This window comes from Mesoplodon bidens (genome assembly GCF_964165515.1).
Source record: "Mesoplodon bidens genome assembly, chromosome: X".
Taxonomy (NCBI): domain Eukaryota; kingdom Metazoa; phylum Chordata; class Mammalia; order Artiodactyla; family Ziphiidae; genus Mesoplodon; species Mesoplodon bidens.
The window spans coordinates 16,163,508-16,187,209 of NC_138163.1; positions in this window are offsets into that span (position 1 = coordinate 16,163,508).

Sequence of the window (23,702 nt, forward strand, 5' to 3'; positions counted from 1 at the left end):
AGAAGGAATTGTTTGCATTGGCCAGAACAGATGGTCAGACCGCTGGCAGTGGCCCAAAGATCTATAAAAATGTGAAGATGAGGCCAATTGTTGGCTAAGACATGGCCAAGTGCTAAGATAACTGGCTAAAGTTTGGCCAACTGAGCTGATCCTGTGTCCTGTCCTTTATCAGGAACATTCTGATGAAGAGATGAAAAGCAGCAAGAGTCAAGCAAGCTCCATTAAGTGTGACAGTGGCAATGCCATTGGTTAAGTGAATGAACCCCCTTTGGTATTCACTGTGTTGAGCCTAAGGGGCTCCCCAGGTATCCAAGTGTTCTAAGAGATGACCCCCTCTAGCACTGTGGCATCCGGCAAGGGACCCAGCACAGGGGACGTTACCCTCTCCTGAAAGTAGGGTATGCAGAGAGCCCAGGTTCAGCTCCATCCTGTAGCAAGGAGGCCTCACTAGCTGTGCTGGCCTTGCAGGGTGCTGTTTCCATGATCAAAGGCCTAACGGGCAGCTGTATACTGAGGGTCACAGGTTCAGGACCTGAGATAGTCTATATTTCCAGGAAAGTCCAGTATGCACCCACCAATTGCTACACTAATGGCATACAGCATTGGGCCAAGGAAGGTAGTTCCTTGTATCAGAAGCCCATGCAACTAACGGCCATCACTGATGGTAGAGGGACTCCAAGATATATGAGAGAAGGTTGCTAAAGCTCCCACAGTGAAGGAATCCCGGGGGGCCGTAACAGGAATGCCTGTTCTATGGCCATTCAGGCAGATTCTAGTATCTTTTTACAGGGGGTCTCATTCAAGTTGGGCCTATTTGCAAGTTACAGAACAAAAAAAAAGCTTTGTAAATGAGGAGTGTTGCCTCCAGAATCTAAACATGTCAAAAACATGTTGGGCTTGTTTTAACAATGTGGGTCCTAAGAAGACTAAAAGCTGTTTCTTGACACTGTCAGGACTGGAGCAGCCCTCAACTTACTAAATAATTTTCAGGAGCTTAACTGAAGTGGTGGGGCCCTGTACTATGTGTCTCATGTGAATCTCCTCAAAGGAGGATGTCATTAGTGTGATGTCATAACTGTGTACACGAAAATAGTTAGAGCTGGTTAAAATATTGCCTGTGAAGACTATGTGAGATGGCAGGCGTGGAGACTGAGCCCATTGAGTACCCAGGTGAAGGTGTATTGTGTCCCTTTAAAGGTGAAGGTTAACTGCAGCTGAGAGGTTGTTGAACTAGGCACTGAATAGAACATGCTAGCCAAATACTTTGCTCTAACTGCAAAGTATTTACCAGTTACTTATTTATTATTGGGTGGAATCAGTCATTTCAATAGGTGGGGCCATGACGCCAAGGGTATGAATTCACACTGAGGCACCGGTCCTGTTTTGCCGGGTTTAAGAACAAGTAAAACTTGGCTGTTAAATGCAGCAGAAGTGGGGATAACCACACCTTCTCTAAATAGGTCTTATATAATGGGTTTCAATCTGTGAAAACCGTGCTTTCATTTAGATTGAACCTTTTCTTAAACACTGAGGTGAAAGGTTTTATTTTAACTAGGGGGAAAGGTCCATAGGGTCCCATAGTTTTCAAGCTGATTATAAGGGCCAGAGACTTAACTTGATTACTTATTGGGTCAGGTTCTCCACGTGCACTAGAGGATATTTTAGGGTAATGGATGTCTTGGCTATGGAAAAGTTCGGCACGGAAATAATTTGGATGGTTCAGGTTAGGCATATCTGTTTCTATTTTATGTTCACCTACTCCCTGGCTGGGAGTGGATGAACATAAAGTGTGGCCAGATGTGGGCCAGAAGGGGAAGGGGAATTAATGAGGCTTCAAAACTGTCTATTGTCAAACATCAAAAGTGGAATCAGATTATGACACACACTGCCACCACCCATACAGCACCCCTCTCCCCATCTGGGACCTCCCAAACACACACGGAAACACCAAGTCCATTTCCTCCTCAACAGCAGGATAAAGTGTTCAGGAAGAAATCTGTCTTCAGAGCTCAGTCCTCACCCAGTCCTTATTCCCGGTGTCTGGCTAACTATGGACTGTCTGGTCTGGGCCCCAAACTGGCAGGATACTACCTCCCTCCCTTCTCACACGGCTGCCCCTTCCTGCCTTCCTTCAGTCCCCATCACCGAAGAACAGACAGAGATACACACACATCTTTCTACAACAGCTTGCACATCAATAGCTGAGGGCTTTTTTATTTGGCTCTACACAGGTGACCATGTCTCCAGTGCTTTCTCTGGAGAGACAACAGAGACAGCAAGGTCTCAGTCACCTGATAGACCCAGGGCAGCACTTTATGAACTGCTGGAAGAGCCCTCTGGGACGTTTTCATCCTCCTCTGGCTCTTTAGTCATTGTTGTACTCCGCCAGTAATAGAATGCTAGCATCTTTGACTTCTTCTGTGTAGAACCTCTTCCCGAATTCTGACGACGGACTGATTTTCTTAACTCGACCACCTCCTGAATCTGGTCGGAAAACAAAGTGATACAGAAAGATATTGATTTGGGGAAAGAGGATGGGAAGGAGAACTTTGAGAGAATGGGTGTGGATTGAGAAGGGGTTTGTGCCAGGGAAGGGCTGGGTAAGTCTTGGGTGGGGGATGAAGAGGAGGCACGTGAGTCGGGTAATCTGACATCTTCCATCTTATAGCCCTGGAGTGGAGAATTCACCCTCTCCCTTCTGCGTTGGCCCCCCGGTGTTTGTTGCTCTGACCTCTCGGTGTTTGTCCGTGCATCACGGTTAGGCTCCTGGGGGACTGTAGTTTCCTCTGCCATGTGAGTAGCAACAGTGTGCTCTACTCCAAGGCTCCTGGCCTCTCTATATATACCCTGCCAGGACAATGAAGAGCCACACCCATCAGCTTTGATTGGTCAGCCAATGGTAGCGCTGGGGTGGCTGTGACATCACAAAGCACTACCCTTGAAGATACGTGGGGGGAGGGGAGGGGTGCAGAGGAGTCTACGTGCTCTGGTTAGAGAAAGGGAGTGCTTCCTCAACACCCAGTAAAGAGCCTTCCCAAATTGACCTTCCACTCTTCCTCATCTTCTCTGGTTCAATCCTTGTGGTGCACCTGTTAGGGAGAAGGTGTTCCCTCCAAACCATTCCACATGGCCACCCCCATTCAGTGTTTAATTCTGTTGTCTCCCAGATCTCATCACCTGGTATTGTGTGGTTTTTAAAAACTTTTTATTTTAGAACAGTTTTAGGTTTACAGAGTAATTGTGAATATCATATTCATACACTCCACAACAAATTTCCCTTCTTAACATTGTACATTAGTATGGTACAATTGTTCAACTTAGTGAACCAACACTGAAACAGTATTATTAACTAAAGTCTGTACTTCATCAGAATTCCTTTTTTTTTTAAATGTTGAGCCTTCTTTTAATTAATTTACTTTTATTTTTGGCTGTGTTGGGTCTTCGTTTCTGTGCGTGGGCTTTCTCTAGATGTGGCAAGCAGGGGCCACTCTTCATCGTGATGGGCGGGCCTCTCACTGTCGCGGCCTCTCTTGTTGCGGAGCACAGGCTCCAGATGCGCAGGCTCAGCGGCTGTGGCTCACGGGCCTAGTTGCTCTGCGGCATATGGGATCTTCCCAGATCAGGGCTCGAACCCGTGTCCCCTGCATCATCAGGCAGATTCTCAACCTCTGTGCCACCGTGGAAGCCCCAGATTGCCTTATTTTTTACCTAATATTCTTCTTCTGGCCCAGGATCCCAACCAAGATTCTACATTCAATTTAGTCATTCCTTGTTATAACTTCTTAGGCTCCTCTTGGCTGTGACAGTTTTTTAGACTTCTTGTTTTTGAAGACTTTGACAGTTTGGGGTCTTGTGTTTTGTCTTTTACATTAGGTCTGCAGATGTTATTGCTCTTATAGGTAAAAGTTTTTATAAGTTTCTTCTTCCAGAGAACCTCAAATCAAGTCAGTACCATCAGTGTTATGGACTTCCCCGTGGCAATGGTTGAACTAATCTCTTGGCTTTGTCACAGAGGTGACACAAATGTTTTTCTCTAGAGGTCTGAGGATCAGGATCATTTTTATTTATGACAGAGGCACAGGGGCAGCAGCAGAAGCATTTTGTAAGGTACTAGTGAGTCATTTACTTTTAGAAGTATGACCTCAGCATCCCACATAGTTAACGGCTCTTCCTCCACACGAGTGACCATCCAATGGACCTGTATATTGAACAGACTGTCAGTCTTTCTCCTGAGCTCTATATAGAAAGGGGGCCAACATGTGGTTGAGACACAACCAGTGTTCACAAGGTAAGAGTCATTTCTTTGAGGTTAGTATCAGTCGCAACTTAGTTTGGAATTGAAACACGTGATTCAACCTGAGAATCACAAATAGGTCCAGGTTGAGACACAGGATTCAGGACTGCTTTAAGGAAGGTCCCAATCGAAGAATCCTTTCACTATATGCCAAGTGTTTAAACTGACTTATGTTGGTCAAAGCTTTAGCAGACACTCAGTAGGACTAACAAATGCAGCACAAAGAAGCAAGTTCAAAGCACAAGCTAGCCAGCAGGCAGTAGCCCAAGTGCCTGTTCACCAGCATAGAGCAGAGCCAGTTAGAAAGCCAAAGCAAGAGAAGAAAGACCCCCGGTGGTAAGGGATAGCACCTTGATGTCCTGCTCACAGGACCAGTTGTTGTAATCACACCACAGAGACAGGATGGACCCTTCAACCCAAATTCGGTTTGGATGTCGAGACTGATAACACATACACCTAGAGAGTATGAAAAACCTTACTACATAAGGAGGCTTTCTGGGGAGAGCAGGGCAGGCTCTCAAGCAGGTTCAAGAATAGCTTGAGAGAGCAGAAGAAGGAGACTGGCTTGGCTTTTATGGTGGTGAGGGGATGATGCTGGAGTGTTCCCACACACAGGTCAGGTTTTGCACAGCCTGAACTTCCTCCTGGCCCACAGAAGAGAGAGTACCTGAGCTTTCTTATCCGATCTAGGGAAGCAGGGGAAGAGGCAGTGGTAGGGCTCTTTTATAGAATAATGTTGTGTAAATGCAAGGTGTTTAGCACAGTTTAGAATTCTCATAACCATTATAACCACACTTATATTGTTTTCAGTTAAACTACGTTTCACTAGAATAGTATTTCCCAAATTATGGTCCTTTAAATATTATTTAAGGTGGCTTAGAATTATCTTGGTTCATCACAGAGAAACTGTGTAGAAAGAGAAAAGACTGCTAGCCTCAGGAGGTCTGACACACTGGTCACAAAAGAGCAGACTTCATTGTACTATCTGCTGAATTATGAGGGGTTTCTAACATGTTTCCCATCCTGTGTGACTACTGTAGCACCCAAAGACTGTAATAATAATTACCGAAACTAACATTTATTGACTACTAACTCTATGTAGGAATTATGCTAAATACCCATATACATATTTAATCCTCGTCACAACCCTATTGAGATATGTGGCAAAAGAGTGGTTTCTGTCATTTCTGCCAGGACATCTCCATTCCAATTGCAGAAGCAGAAAAGAGCATATAGGAGGGCACATGGGAATATTTATGGGCCAGGCTCAAAAGGGGTATGCATTACTCCTGCTCACATTTCCTTGGGAAAAACTCACATAGCCACATCTAACTACAAGAGAAAATGAGAAATGTAGTCTACCTGGTAGAAGAGGAGAACTTAAATGTTGGAGATAAGCTAGCAATCTCTGTCTCCACCATCTTGTTCATCACTCTCCCCAGTATTTACAGTAGAGCCTGGCACATAGTAGGTGGCCATGAATATTTCTGTTGAATGAATGGGTTTCAACGTTTTTGGTCAGTTATGGGGATCAAAAGCATATAGAACTTGGTTAAGCAATGGTTTCCTAGATATGACACAAAAAGCACAAGCAACAAAGAAAGAGTAAATTGGACTATATCAAAATTTTAAAATGTTTTCTTCTGCAAAAAAATACCATGAAGAAAGCAAAAAGGCACACCAAAGAGAGATCCTGGCAAATCATATATTTAATAAAAGTGTAGTATCCAGAATACAGAAAGAACTCTTACAACTCAACAACAAAAATACAAACAACCCAACTGAAAATCAGGTAAAGGACTTAAATAGACATTGTGCTAATGAAGATATACAAATAGCCAACAAACATATGAAAATATGCTCAATACCATTAGTCGTTAGGGAAATGCAAATCAAAACCACGATGAGATGCCACTTCAAACCCACTAGGAAGGCTATAACTTTTTTAAAAAGAAAATAACAAGTATTGACAAGGATGTAGAGAAAGTGAAACACTCATACACGTCTGGTGGGAACATAAAATGATACAGGTTCTGTGGAAAACATTTTGGCAGTTACTCAACAAGTTAAACATACACTTGCCATATTACCCAGTAACTCTACTCCTAGGTATATAATGAAAAGAGTTGAAAAGGAGGGAACAACAGCAACAACAACAACAAAAAAAAAACAGGTGAATTGAGCAACACAAAAGCAAAGGGCAGATAATGTTTCAAGAAGTAAAAAATGGTCAACTTTATTAAATAATTTTACAGGTAATATAGGGACAGACAAATGACGATTGAACTTGTTAGTAGAGAGGTCATTGGTACATTTGATAAGAAGGAAATTGAAAGAGTGGAAAATATTTTAATATAAACCTGGATGTGTATTAAGGAGAAAATGTGAGATCAGAAAGTGAGGGGCGGATAGACAATTTCTTTTGCGAGTTTTGGTGCTAAGGGGAGGAGAAATATGGGACTATAGCTGGAGGGGGATTTGGTATTAAGAGAGTGTATTTTTAAGAGGGTAGATTCTAGAATGCATCTAGCCAATATAAATGACTGAATGAACCTGAGGACATAAAAATCCAAAGGGATAATTGCAGAAGAAAAAATATTGAGAAAGCAAGAGGGGTATTCAGAGCACTAGTAGATGGGATCGGTAGCAAATGTGGAAATCTTGGCTTTCCATGAGAATGAGTAATATTTATAGATTCTACAGTGGAGAAGGAAATGATTATGGTATGATTACAAATGCAGGTAAGATGGTAGACTTGGTGGGGAAGATATAAAAGAATTTTCTCTTGAATCTTCAGTTTTCTCAGTGAAGGATGAGCTAAGGGCATAAAATAACAAGAGTGAGGGTAGGGTTTTGAGAAATTGAGGGGAAGATAAAGTATTGGATATTCATTTTGTATAATGGAAATGGGTGTATAATATGGAAGGATTGATCATTTAAGATATGTGGTCAAGAATTTAAGGTGAGATCAGTTAGCTTTGTCTTGTAAAGTTCTACAGCAACATCCATCACTTGTATATAGGAACAAAGCAGGTAGATAGCTAAATTTAACAGGGGTTGTGGTTTTGCCAGGGAAGTACTAGGGTGGGAAAGTGAGTAGGGAGATGAAGGTTGATGAAAGTAAGTGATACTGATGATAAATTGGTAAGCAATGAAGAAATGCGAAAAGAGAAATGTGGCTGATGCTGAAAAGTAGTAGAATTCACAGATTGGAGTTCAAAATTGAAGAATTTTTAGAGTTGGGTGTGTGAAGGTGTGTATATCTGCACGTGAGCGAGGTATTTTGCTAGGAAGGATAATCAGTTGTAGCCCAAGAGATGTATGTTATAAAATCAGGATTTCAGAGTTGCTGTAATTTTTGAGAATGTCAATGTCTAGTGCATGAGCATTAGAGTGAGTGGCTTAAGTATGATGGAAGAAAAATACCATTGGAATTGAGGGCATGAAAGGTTTGCAAAGCCAAAAATGCTGGATGAATATCCACATAGATGACAGATGTTGAAGTTGCCAAGATGGTGGCAGTACTAAAAGTGGAGAAGAAGACTCAGGAAAGTGTCTAATGAATGAAGGTAAAGAAATAGATGGCGTAGCACATGATATCATCTAATAGCAAGAACTACAAATGAGCTCTGAATTTTGAAAGAGAAAGGAGCAGAAATGGTTTGAATGTGACAGTGAGTCGACTCCTTGGGGTATGTGAGGAAAACTAACGTTTGCTCAAGAGGACTGCAGGGGAAGTGATTTCCTCAAGGCACAGCCATATTCCAGTCATAAAACAGAGATTAAGGGAACACGGAGAGAACAACTTGAAGCTACTGGGGAGTTTCTTAATGATAGACTATGAGTTACAGAGGGCAGGAAAGAAGCGCTCATGAAGTTGGGGAGAGGGTTGGGTCCAATTCCGTCAAGGGCAGAGCAATACGTGAATAAGGGTCTAGTTAATGATGGATAATCTGCAGGGTGGTGACTTAAGTAAAAGTGATAAGACAAGATGGACCTTGTGACTGCACGGCAGATTGGGAGGTGAGTAAAGCCCTCCAGACTACAGATTGCTTAATCTAGGCTGACCTAGAACTAAGAAGAATCCAGAAACACCACTGAAACCTGTTTCCTCTAAATATCATGTATCCTGTATGATGATCCAGCATTTCAAAGATAGACTAGTAAGGACATCTAAGAGGGTAGGCTTGAAAGGAAACTAGTGTGTTTGCTCAAGAGTGTGAGTGTGTATGAAAAATATCAACAGCAAATTCTAATGTCAGAGGGTTGCTACTATAGGCTTATGGAGCCATGCACTATTCTTGGACAACCCAAGGTGCCTGCACAGATGTGGCCCAGATGCAAGCACCAACACTTACTGGGCACCTGCAAAGCCAAAGCTGGGGAAGATGGAAGGCCAAGTGGAAGTGGTATTTTCCCAAGACAGGAATGTATTTACTTAGGCTTCCTAAATGGCAGGTGGACAAAAAATGGAAGAAAGGAAATTAAGCTTCTTTTTGCCTAACATCTCTCCTCAGGAGGAAGTACTTGGAGTTGTATTTCCTACGTAAATTCCCCTGCTAAAACTCCAGGGAGCTCATCAGTGGGCAGATGTTCCCACCTAAGTATGGTTACCAGCAAACATTTATTCAAAATCATGGCTGCATCTGGCTCACATTAGAAGGGTTCTCTTTGTCATTGTCTTTTAAAAGAACAATTCCCCATGCTTATAAATCCAGACTCAGAACATCAATTCAACCAACCTCAGGAGCCCTGTGGCTACACCTTCCTGCTGGGAATCAGCATGGTCCCCAGACAATCAATTTCAGGCGTATTACCAAAGTGTTTTCATTTTCAGTGTTTATCCACTGGAATGTCTACGAGTGAAGAATAGACAGGGCAATACAATCCTAAGATTCAATTTCTTTCATCAAATACAAACTGTGTATATGAGCATCAGGGCAAGAGGATGGAGGACTTTAACTGAAATTCCAATAGATATCTAAGTGCAAATCCTGGAACCATCCCATGCTAGCATTGTGAGTTAGGATAGGTACTTAACCACTCTGAGCCTGTTTTCTTATCTCTAAAAAAAAATAGAAGGATAATATCTCATACAGCTGTTGCAAAGATCAACTCAAATAATTCATGTACAGACTATAGCACAACAACCTACAGAATGGGAGAAAATATTTGTAAATCGTGTATCTGATAAGGGATTTTTATTCAGAATATATAAAGAACTCTTACATGCCTGTGATAAGAAGGTAAATAACCCAACTTTTAAAATGGGCAGAAGATCTAAATAGACATTTCTGCAAGGAAGATATACAAATGGCCAGCAAGCACATTAGAGACGCTTGACATCATTATTCATCAGGACAACACAAATGAATACCACAGAAAGATACCATTTCATACCGATTCGGATGGCTAGAATCCAAAAGTCAGATAATCATAACTGTTGGTGGGGATTTAGAGAAATCAGAACCAACATACACTGTTAGTGAGAATGTAAAATGGTATACCTGCTTTGGAAAAGTTTGGTAGTTTCTCAGAGGGTGAAACAGTGTTACTGTATGACCCACTTGTAGGTATATTCCCAAGATAAATGCAAGTATATGTCCATACAAAAACTTGTACATAAATATTCATAGCAGCAATATTCATAATACCCAAAGATGGAAACATCCCAAAGGCCCATCAAATGACCAGTGGACAAACAAAATGTGGCAAATCCATACAACAGAATACTATTCAGACATCAAAAGGAATGAAGAACTAATATATGCTACAATATGGCTGAACCTTAAAAACATTATGCTAAGTGAAAGAAGTCAGTCACAAAAGACCACATATTATGTGATTCTATTCATATGAAATGCTCAGAACAGGCAAATCTATTGATACAAAATAGATCAATAATAGCTTAAGGCTGAGGCAGAAGTTGTTGGGAGCATAGGGGATTCACAGCTACAAGATACGAGGGTTTCTTTTTGAGGTGTTGAAAACGTTCTAAAATAGACTGGAGGGAACTTCAAGACGTCGGAAGAGTAAGACGTGGAGATCACCTTCCTCCCCACAGAAGCATCAGAAATACATCTACACGTGGAACTGCTCCTATAGAACACCCACTGAACGCTGGCAGAAGACCTCAGACCTCCCAAAAGGCAAGAAACTCCCCACGTAGCTGGGTAGGGCAAAAGAAAAAAAGAAAAAGCAGAGACAAAAGAATAGGAACGGGACCTGCACCAGTGGGAGGGAGCCTGAAGGAGGAAAGCTTTCCACACACTAGAAGCCCCTTCACTGGCGGAGACTACAGGTGGCGGACGGGGGCAGCTTCGGAGCCACGGAGGAGAGTGCAGCCACAGGGGTGTGGAGGGCAAAGTGGAGAGATTCCAGAACGGAGGATCGATGCCGACCAGTACTCACCAGCCCGCGAGGCTTGTCTGCTCACCTGCCGGGACGGATGGGGGCTGGGAGCTGAGGCTTGGGCTTCGGTCTGAGCGCAGGGAGAGGACTGGCAGTGTGAACACAGCCTGAAGGGGTTAGTACGCCACGTCTAGCCAGGAGGGAGTCCAGGAAAAGTCTGGAGCTGCCGCAAAGGCAAGAGACTTTTCCTTCCCTCTGTGTTTCCTGGTGCACGAGCAGAGAAGATTCAGAGCGCCGCCTAAGGGAGCTCCAGAGAGGGGCGCGAGGCACGGCTAGGAGCGCAGACCCCAGAGATGGGCATGAGATGCTAAGGCTGCTGCTGCCGCCACCAAGAAGCCTGTGTGCGAGCACAGGTCACTATCCACACCTCCCTTCAGTGAGCCTGTGCAGCCCGCCACTGCCAGTGTCCCGTGATCCAGGGACGACTTCCCCGGGAGAACGCACGGTGTGCCTCGGGCTGGTGCAACGTCACGCCGGCCTCTGTCACTGCAGGCTCACCCTGCCTCTGTACCCCTCCCTCCCCCCGGCCTGAGTGAGCCAGAGCCCCCAAAGCAGCGGCTCCTATAACCCCGTCCTGTCTGAGCGAAGAACAGACGCTCTCAGGAGACCTACACGCAGAGGCGGGGTCAAATCCAAAGCTGAACCCCGGGAGCTGTGCGAACAAAGAAGAGAAAGGGAAATCTCGCCCAGCAGCCTCAGGAGCAGCGGATTAAATCTCCACAATCAACTTGATGTACCCTGCATCGGTGGAACACCTGAATAGACAACGAATCATCCCAAATGGAGGAGGTGGACTTTGGGAGCAACGCTATTTATACATTTTTTCCCTTTTTCTCTTTTTGTGAGTGTGTATGCGTATGCTTCGGTGTGTGATTTTGTCTGTATAGTTTGGCAATTACCGTTTGTCCTAGGGTTCTGTCTGTCCGTTTTTTGTTTTTTTTTTTAGTATAGTTTTCAGCGCTTGTTATCATTGGTGAATTTGTTTCTTCTTCTCGTTTTTCTCTTCTTTCTCGTTTTTTTAATTACTTAAAAAATTTTAATAATAAATTTTTGTCTTTATTTTAATAACTCTTTAATAATTTAATTTAATTTAATTTTACATTTTTCTTTCTTTCTTTCTTTCTTTCTTTCTTTATTTATTTATTTATTTATTTCTCCCTTTTATTCTGAGCCGTGTGCGTGACAGTCTCTTGGTGCTCCAGCCAAGCATCAGGGCTGTTCCTCTGACGTGGCAGAGGCAAGTTCAGGATATTGGTCCACCACAGACCTCCCAGCTCCACGTAATATCAAACGGTGAAAATCTCCCAGAGATCTCCATCTCAACACCAAGACCCAGCTCCACTAAATGACCAGCAAGCTACGGTGCTGGATACCTTATGCCAAACAACTACCAAGAAAGGAACACAACTCCACCCATTAGCAGAGAGGCTGCCTAAAGTCATAGTAAGGTCACAGACACCCCAAAACACACCACCAGACTTGGACCTGCCTACCAAAAAGAAAAGATCCAGCCTCATTGACCAGAACACAGGCACTAGTTCCCTCCACCAGGAAGCCTACACAACCCACTGAACCAACCTTAGCCACTGGGGACAGACACCAAAAACAACGGGAACTACGAACCTGCAGCCTGTGAAAAGGAGACCCCAAACACAGTAAGATAAGCAAAATGAAAAGACAGAAAAACACACAGCAGATGAAGGAGCAAGGTAAAAACGCACCAGACCTAACAAATGAAGAGGAAATAGGCAGTCTACCTGAAAAAGTATTCAGAATAATGATAGTAAAGATGATCCAAAATCTTGGAAATAGAATGGAGAATATACAAGAAAAGTTTCACAAGGACCTAGAAGAACTAAAGAGCAAACAAACAATCATGAACAACACAATAAATGAAATTACATATCCTCTAGAAGGGATCAATAGCAGAATAAATGAGGCAGAAGAACGGATAAGTGACCTGGAAGATAAAATAGTGGGAATAACTACTGGAGAGCAGAATAAAGAAAAAAGAATGAAAAGAATTGAGGACAGTCTCAGAGACCTCTGGGACACGATTAAACGTACCAATATTCAAATTATAGGGGTTCCCAAAGAAAAAGAGAAAAAGAAAGGGACTGAGAAAATATTTGAAGAGATTATAGTTGAAAACTTCCCTAATATGGGAAAGGGAATAGTTAATCAAGTCCAGGAAGCACAGAGAGTCCCATACAGGATAAATCCAAGGAGAAACACGCCAAGACACATAATAGTCAAACTATCAAAAAGTAAATACAAAGAAAAAATATTAAAAGCAGCAATGGAAAAACAACAAATAACATAGAAGGGAATCCCCATAAGGTTAACAACTGATCTTTGAGCAGAAATTCTGCAAACCAGAAGGGAGGGGCAGGACATATTTAACGTGATGAAAGGGAAAAACCTACAACCAAGATTACTCTACCCAGCAAGGATCTCATTCAGATTTGACAGAGAAATTAAAACCTTTACAGACAAGCAAAAGCTAAGAGAATTCAGCAGAACCAAACCAGCTTTACAGCAAATGCTAAACCAACTTCTCCAGGCAGGAAACACAAGAGAAGGAAAAGACTTACAATAACAAATGCAAAACAATTAAGAAAATGGTAATAGGAGCATACATATCGATAATTACCTTAAATGTAAATGCATTAAATGCTCCCACCAAAAGACACAGACTGGCTGAATGGATACAAAAACAAGACCCGTATATATGCTGTCAACAAGAGACCCACTTCAGACCTAGGGAAACATACAGACTGAAAGTGAGGGGATGGAAAAAGATATTCCATGCAAATGAAAATCAAAAGAAAGCTGGAGTAGCAATTCTCATATCAGACAAAATAGACTTTAAAATAATGACTTACAAGGGACAAAGCAGGACACTACATAATGATCAAGGGATCGATCCAAGAAGAAGATATAACACTTGTAAATATTTATGCACCCAACATAGGAGCACCTCAATACATAAGACAAATACTAACAGCCATAAAAGGGGAAATCGACAGTAACACAATCATAGTAGGCGACTTTAACACCCCACTTTCAACAATGGACAGATCATCCAAAATGAAAAATAATAAGGAAACACAAGCTTTAAATGATACATTAAACAAGATGGACTTAATTGATATTTATAGGACATTCCATCCAAAAACGTCCAGAGATAAACCCATGTACACATGGTCACCTTATCTTGATAAAGGAGGCTAGAGTATACAATGGAGGAAAGACAGCCTCTTCAATAAGTGGTGCTGGGAAAACTGGACAGCTACATGGAAAAGAATGAAATTAGAACACTCCCTAATGCCATACACAAAAATAAACTCAAAATGGATTAAAGACCTTAATGTAAGGCCAGACACACTAAAACTCTTAGAGGAAATAAAAGAAGAACACTCTTTTGAGATAAATCACAGTAAGATCTTGTTTGACCCACCTCCTAAAGAAATGGAAACAAAACTAAAAATAAACAAATGGGACCGAGTGAAACTTAAAAGCTTTTGCACAGCAAAGGAAACCATAAACAAGATGAAAAGACAACCCTCAGAATGGGAGAAAATATTTGCAAACGAAGCAACTGACAAAGGATTAGTCTCCAAAATTTACAAGCAGCTCATGCAGCTCAATATCAAAAACACAAACCACCCAATCCAAAAATGGGCAGAAGACCTAAATAGACATTTTTCCAAAGAAGATACACAGATTGCCAACAAACACATGAAAGAATGCTCAACGTCGTTAATCATTAGAGAAATGCAAATCTAAACTACAATGCGGTATCATCTCACACCGGTCAGAATGGCCATCATCAAAAAATCTACAAACAATAAATGGACAACCTGGGAGAAATGGACAAATTCTTAGAGAAGGTGTGGAGAAAAGGGAACCCTCATACACTGTTGATGGGAATGTAAATTGATACAGTCACTAAGGAGAACAGTATGGAGGTTCACTAAAAAACTAAAAATAGAACTACCATACGACCCAGCAATCCCACTATGGGGCATATATCCTGAGAAAACCATAATTCAAAAAGAGTCATGTACCACAATGTTCATTGCAGCTCTATTTACAATATCCAGGGCTTGGAAGGAACCTAAGTGTCCATCAACAGATGAATGGATAAAGAAGATGTGGCACATGTATACAATGGAATATTACTCAGCCATAAAAAGGAACGAAACTGAGTTATTTGTAGTGAGGTGGATGGACACAGAGTCTGTCATACAGAGTGAAGTAAGTCAGAAAGAGAAAAACAAATACCGTATCCTAACACATATATATGGAATCTTTAAAAAAATATGGTCATGAGGAACCTAGGGGCAAGACGGGAAAAAAGACGCAGACCTGGGCTTCCCTGGTGGTGTACTGGTTGAGAATCCGCCTGCCGATGCAGGGGACACGGGTTCGTGCCCCGGTCTCGGAGGATCCCACATGCCACAGAGAGGCTGGGACCGTGAGCCATGGCCACTGAGCCTGCGCGTCCGGAACCTGTGCTCCACAACTGGAGAGGCCACAACAGCGAGAGGCCCGCGTACCGAAAAAAAAAAAAGAAATGTCGCAGACTTACTAGAGAATGGACTTGAGGACACGGGGAGGGGGAAGGGTAAGCTGGGACAAAGTGAGAGAGTGGCATGGACATATATACACTACCAAATGTAAAACAGATAGCTAGTGGGAAGCAGCCACATAGCACAGGGAGATCAGCTCAGTGCTTTTTGACCACCAAGAGGGGAGGGATAGGGAGGGTGGGAGGGAGGGAGATGCAAGAGGGAGGGGATATGGGTATATACGTATATGTATAGCTGATTCACTTTGTTATAGAGCAGAAACTATTACACCATTGTAAAGCAATCATACTCCAGTAAAGATGTTAAAAAAAAAGTGTGTTTGTTCAAAATAAATAAATAAATAACTTTCCTAACCGCTTAGGAAAGTTATTTCTCCTTCCTATGAAATGAAAAATGATGTATAAGGGCACTTAGTACTGACTATAAATTCCAGTTCTGTCAGTGTTGGTATCTGGCGCATGAGGGGCACCCATGTTAGGGAGCTTTTGGTTAATTTCCCTGGGCCATATAGAGCAAAGTGTTCTCTCAAATACTCTCTGGAAATTCGGAGCCTCAAATATGTTTGCCACCTTCCCCCAAGTCATCATATTTATTAACATCCTTGTCTTATTTTTCTAGAAGCAGGAGTTTCTAGCAGATCTTTTCCCTTTGTGAAAGGATGTATTTCTGTGTGAGGTGGATCTAGGCCGCCTTAATCTGTCCTCTAATGTTCACCTCAGTAGCACTTTACCTGGTTGATAATATCTTTGAGGCCAACTTCCTGTAATGTTTTTCTTTTTCTTTTCTTTTTTTTACCTTAGGAGCACTGTATAATAAAAACTCCATTAAAGATGCAAAACCAAAGTGAGCCATGAAGCAAGACACGATGGGGCCTATCAGCATTCCTAAGTGTGTTCAAGGCGAAAGCATTTCAGAGGGAGTTAAACAACAGTCATTATAGCTATCTTTGTTGACCTCTGAATCTATATGCCAGTCACTGTGTTTGACATACATTAATTCTCATAAAACTTCTGTCATGTTCACATTATTATCTCCCTTTTACAAATGGGGAAAGAGGTTCACATAAATTAAATGACTTTCTCAGGGCAACAGCTAGTAAGTTTCAGGGCTGGATTTGTATCCAAAATAAAGTGGGCTTTGTTTGGTTTTTTGACTCTATTTTCTTCTTAGTAGTACTGCATACATTTATTATTTATATGTATTAAAAAGGATAAAATAAGTTTGGACTCTTCTCTCACACAACATGAAGTTCTGTATGATCTAAAGATAAAAATGTTGAAGTAAAATATATATATTATGGAAAACGTATGCATAATCTAGGAGTCAAGAAAAATTTCTGTGCAAGCTGGAAAACCTAGACACTCTAGAGAAATGACTGACATATTTGAGTGCTTAAAACTTAAAATGTAATCATATGGCAAACGTAAAGGTAAATAAAACCAGAAGACAAATAATACAGGAACATATATTTGTAAGACACATGACAGATAAAGGGTTCAATATCCAACATATAAAAAATTTCCCACACATTAATAAGAAAAGACAAACACCCTAATTGAAAGTGGTTAAAAAGGGTAAAAAGGGCTGTTCAAGGAGGCAGAAAACCCCCTTGCCAATAAACAAGTGAAATTACTCAACTTTACCAGCAATCAGGCGTATTGAAATTAAATTAACAAGGAAATATCACTTTAAAACCATTAAACATGTTATCACACATTGCTGGAGTTTTGTGGAGGTTAATATGTTATCTCATACATTTGCCGAGGGTAATGTGCAGTATATTAAAGCCATTTGGAAGTCAATCTGGCAACCCCTATTAAAATTAAGAATTTACATAAACTTTAACTTAGCAATTCCATTTCCGGGGCCTTCTTCCATAGAAGATAAAAGCACGGGTATATAACAGTGAATATGAACAAAATAAATTTTACGTATATATTCAGATTAATTGCAACGTTTTTTCTAGTAGCCAAAAAACTGGAATCAACTTGAATGTCCTCAATAGAGGAATGGTTTAATAAGTTGTCTTTCACTCAAACCATTGCATTTTACATAACTAGTTTAAAAAGTGTGTTAAGTCTATACCAGACGATGAGGAAAACATTTCTCTGAAATGTTTCTAAGTGAGAAAAACTACGTGCAGTAAAGAGTAAAATAGTGCCCCTATATGTTTTTATGCATACATATGTATGTTACCTTATTTATGAACATAGACAAAGATATGCAAAGATTCACACCAGGCTTTTAACACTGCTTATCCAGTGGAGGAGTGGCTAATGAAGTGTAAAAATCCTATAGATGTACAGGCTTTCTCAATATTTATGTATATGTATGAATATATATATATATAATTCTCAACATTTATATATAATTGCTTTATGTAAGTGCACATGTAAATTACATATGTGTAAAGCCATGTACAAAGAGATAGTTGCTGAAAGTGTGCATATCATAGAGAGTGTTTTGAGTTTTTAGTGTTTAGGGTTCTTTTTTTTAACTTTCTTTCTTGTACTTTGAGTTTTTCAAAATAAAAATTTTACATGATTTTAAGTTTAACATTTTCTAAAGCCAACATTATAGAGCAGGTTAAGGAAATGATCCAGTATCTACAGAATGATTTGATTGTTCAGTCCTCCAGCAGTTCATCAAACTACATTGAGCAGCAACCGTGACATTGTGTCAGGTGTGTTAAAGTGGTTGGGATTACAGAGATGAATGAAATATGCTCCTTCTTGTTGTATATTACAACAAGACAAACATATAAATGAACCATTCTAATACAATATGGCTATTGCTTTAATATAAGAATTTGTAGGACCATAGGGGCAATGAACTCTGCAGGCATTGGTGGTAGAGAGGCTTCAGAGGGAAAGAACCATTTGAGCTTAGCCTTAAAGACTGAGGATGCTTTCATCACTCACCAGCCTTAGGTGGGGAAGGGAAAGCAATCCCTTCAAAGAGGAAGGAATCAACATCTAGTCCTATTTCATTCATCAAGAATGTGGAGGAGGAAGTAAACAGTTTATTATTTATAGTCTCAAATGATGGTAATGTGTGGAAGATGGGCAAATGGAACAAGAGACTTTGGAAGAGTCCTGATCAGGAACTAATAAAATGAGAACCTGCTTTGAAACATGCAAGCAGGTTTTTCTGAGGGAAGAAGAACTCTAAGCTGCGTTTAATGAAAGGAAGCAACTGTCAAAGCAATCTGACTAAGTTCAGTACATTAGGTTTGCAGTTGGGGAAGAAATATGGGTTGCTGTTCATTTAGGACCTGTGGAAGAGGTTGGAGAAAAGGGGATAGGTATTCAAGCAATGATTCATTAGGTAGAAAGAAGAGAATGTTAGAAATCAGACACTACTGCCACTTACTGAATAAATTCATCATAAGCCATATACAGACACATTATAAAGTATCTCAAGGTACCAGAATGCTTGACCATTGAGGTAAGGTGCCCCAAAATACTGTGTCTTCAAGGAAAACACAAGGGTTCAGTACTCATGGGTTAGCAGCAGTTAACATAAGACACACTAGCTTTTGGGGAGTGGGGGAGAAAGAAGCAAGGATTATGCATGTATGTATTTATATCATAGATGATAACAACAGAAGCCATTTAATCAAATGCTTATTATTGGCCTAATATAATGTCAGGTGTTTTACATAAATTACCTCATTTAATCCCAGCATGGCTCTAAGATCTAGATACATGTTACTATCATTCCCTTTTTACAGATGAGGAAACTAAGTCTTACAGGAGTTAAAAAACGTACTCAAGTTCAAATAGCTTTTAGGTGGTGAAGCTGTAAATTGAGATCGGACTTTAAATCCTATGCTCCCAACTGCTCAACTAGACACTAAGTTATATTCCCCCAGCTAAACCCTAGTCCCAGCCATCATCATATCACACCTGTATTGTCCCAACAGCCTGTCAGCCCTCTGGTCCTACACAGTTCACAACATCCAGTGAACTTTCTAAAACATACATCAGACGACATCACTTTCCTTTATCAAACCATCCAGTGGCCCTCCACTGCACGTAAGATAAAATCCAAGTTCTTACCCTGCAGGTCCCTATGTGACCACTTCTCTGCCAGCCTCTCCAGTCTCGGTCATCAATCTCCGCTCTGCCCCTCTCTGACTGCACTCCAGTCACTCACCCTTCTGCTCTTCCTCAACACACTGTTCTCGTTCTGGCCTCATGGCATTGCTACTTGCTAGTCTACCTAAAATGCTCTTCTTCAAAGTCTTCACACAGCTGACTCGACCTCATTATTCAGATCTTGATTCAAATATCAGCTCCTTAGAGAAGGTTCCCCACACCAACAACAAGAACGACCCCTTTGCCCATGAAAACAGAAGTTACTTGAGGACAGGAACTATTGATTTCATGTTCTTCACGCTAATTCCAGAACCAAGAGTAATATCTGACACCTACTAGGCACTCAGGACATATTTCTTTCCTGAAATACTGGTATCTTTTTTAAAGTGTCATACTTATATGCCTATGAGTATATCTATATATATATATATATATATATATATATATATATATATATATATTATGGATATGTGAGCTTGTTGTCACCTCACAGAAGTGGAATGTTCATCCCTCACCCAAAATTTGGTTTGAATGTCAAGACTAATGATGCCACACATATACCAAGAAGGTATGAAAAGGATTATTACTCACATAATGAGTTATGCATCAAAAATGCAGTTAGACCAAAAAAAGAAAAAAGAAAAAACTGCTAACTGTGAAGTGTTGGGTAATTAGATGGTTGTGATTCTTTCATTCTATAGATATAGGAACAGATATAGAAATAATCTAAACTTCAAGTTCTACACCTTAAGAATATACAATTTTTATTTATCCATTATACCTCAATAAAACTGAAAAAATGGGATCAGTCTCAATGACAACTTACCCATGGTGTTTGTCTGATAACTAAAACATTGTGTGGTTTATTTAATTTAATTTGGACTTGTTTATGTAAGCCATTATGGCACCTGCAGCATGAGACCAATAAGAAAGGTGAACGTTCCATTGAATATCTAGTACTATCAAGAGCTAGTACTATATATTCTGAGAAGTGAAATGAGTGCCTTAGTCTCTCTATCAATGTGCAGAACTTCAAAGAAGGTAAAGAGTGCTATGGTGAGACATTGTATTGTGGCTTTAATATGTGCAGAAGATGTGTGACCTTGATTTATATTTTGGGTATCCGTGAGGCAAGAGATTCTATGAGTTCTTTACCCCAAATGAGGCAATCTTGGAGAAGGAATTGTTTGCATTGGCCAGAACAGATGGTCAGACCGCTGGCAGTGGCCCAAAGATCTATAAAAATGTGAAGATGAGGGCAATTGTTGGCTAAGACATGGCCAAGTGCTCAGATAACTGGCTAAAGTTTGGCCAACTGAGCTGATCCTGTGTCCTGTCCTTTATCAGGAACATTCTGATTAAGAGATGAAAAGCAGCAAGAGTCAAGCAAGCTCCATTAAGTGTGACAGTGGCAATGCCATTGGTTAAGTGAATGAACCCCCTTTGGTATTCACTGTGTTGAGCCTAAGGGGCTCCCCAGGTATCCAAGTGTTCTAAGAGATGACCTCCTCTAGCACTGTGGCATCCGGCAAGGGACCCAGCACAGGGGACGTTACCCTCTCCTGATAGTAGGGTATGCAGAGAGCCCAGGTTCAGCTCCATCCTTTAGCAAGGAGGCCTCACTAGCTGTGCTGGGCTTGCAGGGTGCTGTTTCCATGATCAAAGTCCTAACGGGCAGCTGTATACTGAGGGTCCCATGTTCAGGACCTGAGACAGTCTATATTTCCAGGAAAGTCCAGTATGTACCCACCAATTGCTACACTAATGGCATACAGCAATGGGCCAAGGAAGATAGTTCCTTGTATCAGAAGCCCATGCAACTAACGGCCATCACTGATGGTAGAGGGACTCCAAGATATATGAGAGAAGGTTGCTAAAGCTCCCACAGTGAAGGAATCCCGGGGGGCCGTAACAGGAATGCCTGTTCTATGGCCATTCAGGCAGATTCTAGTATCTTTTTACAGGGGGTCTCATTCAAGTGGGGCCTATTTGCAAGTTACAGAACAAAAAAAAAAGCTTTGTAAATGAGGAGTGTTGCCTCCAGAATCTAAACATGTCGAAAACATGTTGGGCTTGTTTTAACAATGTGGGTCCTAAGAAGACTAAAAGCTGTTTCTTGACACTGTCAGGACTGGAGCAGCCCTCAACTTACTAAATAATTTTCATGAGCTTAACTGAAGTGGTGGGGCCCTGTACTATGTGTCTCATGTGAATCTCCTCAAAGGAGGATGTCATTAGTGTGATGTCATAACTGTGTACCCGAAAAAAGTTAGAGCTGGTTAAAATATTGCCTGTGAAGACTATGTGAGATGGCAGGCGTGGAGACTGAGCCCATTGAGTACCCAGGTGAAGGTGTATTGTGTCCCTTTAAAGGTGAAGGTTAACTGCAGCTGAGAGGTTGTTGAACTAGGCACTGAATAGAACATGCTAGGCAAATACTTTGCTCTAACTGCAAAGTATTTACCAGTTACTTATTTATTATTGGGTGGAATCAGTCATTTCAATAGGTGGGGCCATGACGCCAAGGGTACGAATTCACACTGAGGCACCGGTCCTGTTTTGCCGGGTTTAAGAACAAGTAAAACTTGGCTGTTAAATGCAGCAGAAGTGGGGATAACCACACCTTCTCTAACTAGGTCTTATATAATGGGTTTCAATCTGTGAAAACCGTGCTTTCATTTAGATTGAACCTTTTCTTAAACACTGAAGTGAAAGGTATTATTTTAACTAGGGGGAAAGGTCCATAGGGTCCCATAGTTTTCAAGCTGATTATAAGGGCCAGAGACTTAACTTGATTACTTATTGGGTCAGGTTCTCCACGTGCACTAGAGGATATTTTAGGGTAATGGATGTCTTGGCTATGGAAAAGTTAGGCACGGAAAGAATTCGGATGGTTCAGGTTAGGCATATCTGTTTCTATTTTATGTTCACCTACTCCCTGGCTGGGAGTGGATGAACATAAAGTGTGGCCAGATGTGGGCCAGAAGGGGAAGGGGAATTAATGAGGCTTCAAAACTGTCCATTGTCAAACATCAAAAGTGGAATCAGATGATGACACACACTGCCACCACCCATACAGCACCCCTCTCCCCATCTGGGACCTCCCAAACACACACGGAAACACCAAGTCCATTTCCTCCTCAGCAGCAGGATAAAGTGTTCAGGAAGAAATCTGTCTTCAGAGCTCAGTCCTCACCCAGTCCTTATTCCCGGTGTCTGGCTAACTATGGACTGGCTGGTCTGGGCCCCAAACTGGCAGGATACTACCTCCCTCCCTTCTCACACGCCTGCCCCTTCCTGCCTTCCTTCAGTCCCCATCACCGAAGAACAGACAGAGATACACACACATCTTTCTACAACAGCTTGTACATCAATAGCTGAGGGCTTTTTTATTTGGTCTCTACACAGGTGACCATGTCTCCAGTGCTTTCTCTGGAGAGACAACAGAGACAGCAAGGTCTCAGTCACCTGATAGACCCAGGGCAGCACTTTATGAACTGCTGGAAGAGCCCTCTGGGACGTTTTCATCCTCCTCTGGCTCTTTAGTCATTGTTGTACTCCGCCAGTAATAGAATGCTAGCATCTTTGACTTCTTCTGTGTAGAACCTCTTCCCGAATTCTGACGACGGACTGATTTTCTTAACTCGACCACCTCCTGAATCTGGTCGGAAAACAAAGTGATACAGAAAGATATTGATTTGGGGAAAGAGGATGGGAAGGAGAACTTTGAGAGAATGGGTGTGGATTGAGAAGGGGTTTGTGCCAGGGAAGAGCTGGGTAAGTCTTGGGTGGGGGATGAAGAGGAGGCACGTGAGTCGGGTAATCTGACCTCTTCCATCTTATAGCCCTGGAGTGGAGAATTCACCCTCTCCCTTCTGCGTTGGCCCCCCGGTGTTTGTTGCTCTGACCTCTCGGTGTTTGTCCGTGCATCACGGTTAGGCTCCTGGGGGACTGTACTTTCCTCTGCCATGTCAGTAGCAACAGTGTGCTCTACTCCAAGGCTCCTGGCCTCCCTATATATACCCTGCCAGGACAATGAAGAGCCACACCCATCAGCTTTGATTGGTCAGCCAATGGTAGCGCTGGGGTGGCTGTGACATCACAAAGCACTACCCTTGAAGATACGTGGGGGGAGGGGAGGGGTGCAGAGGAGTCTACGTGCTCTGGGTAGAGAAAGGGAGTGCTTCCTCAACACCCAGTAAAGAGCCTTCCCAAATTGACCTTCCACTCTTCCTCATCTTCTCTGGTTCAATCCTTGTGGTGCATATGTTAGGGAGAAGGTGTTCCCTCCAAACCATTCCA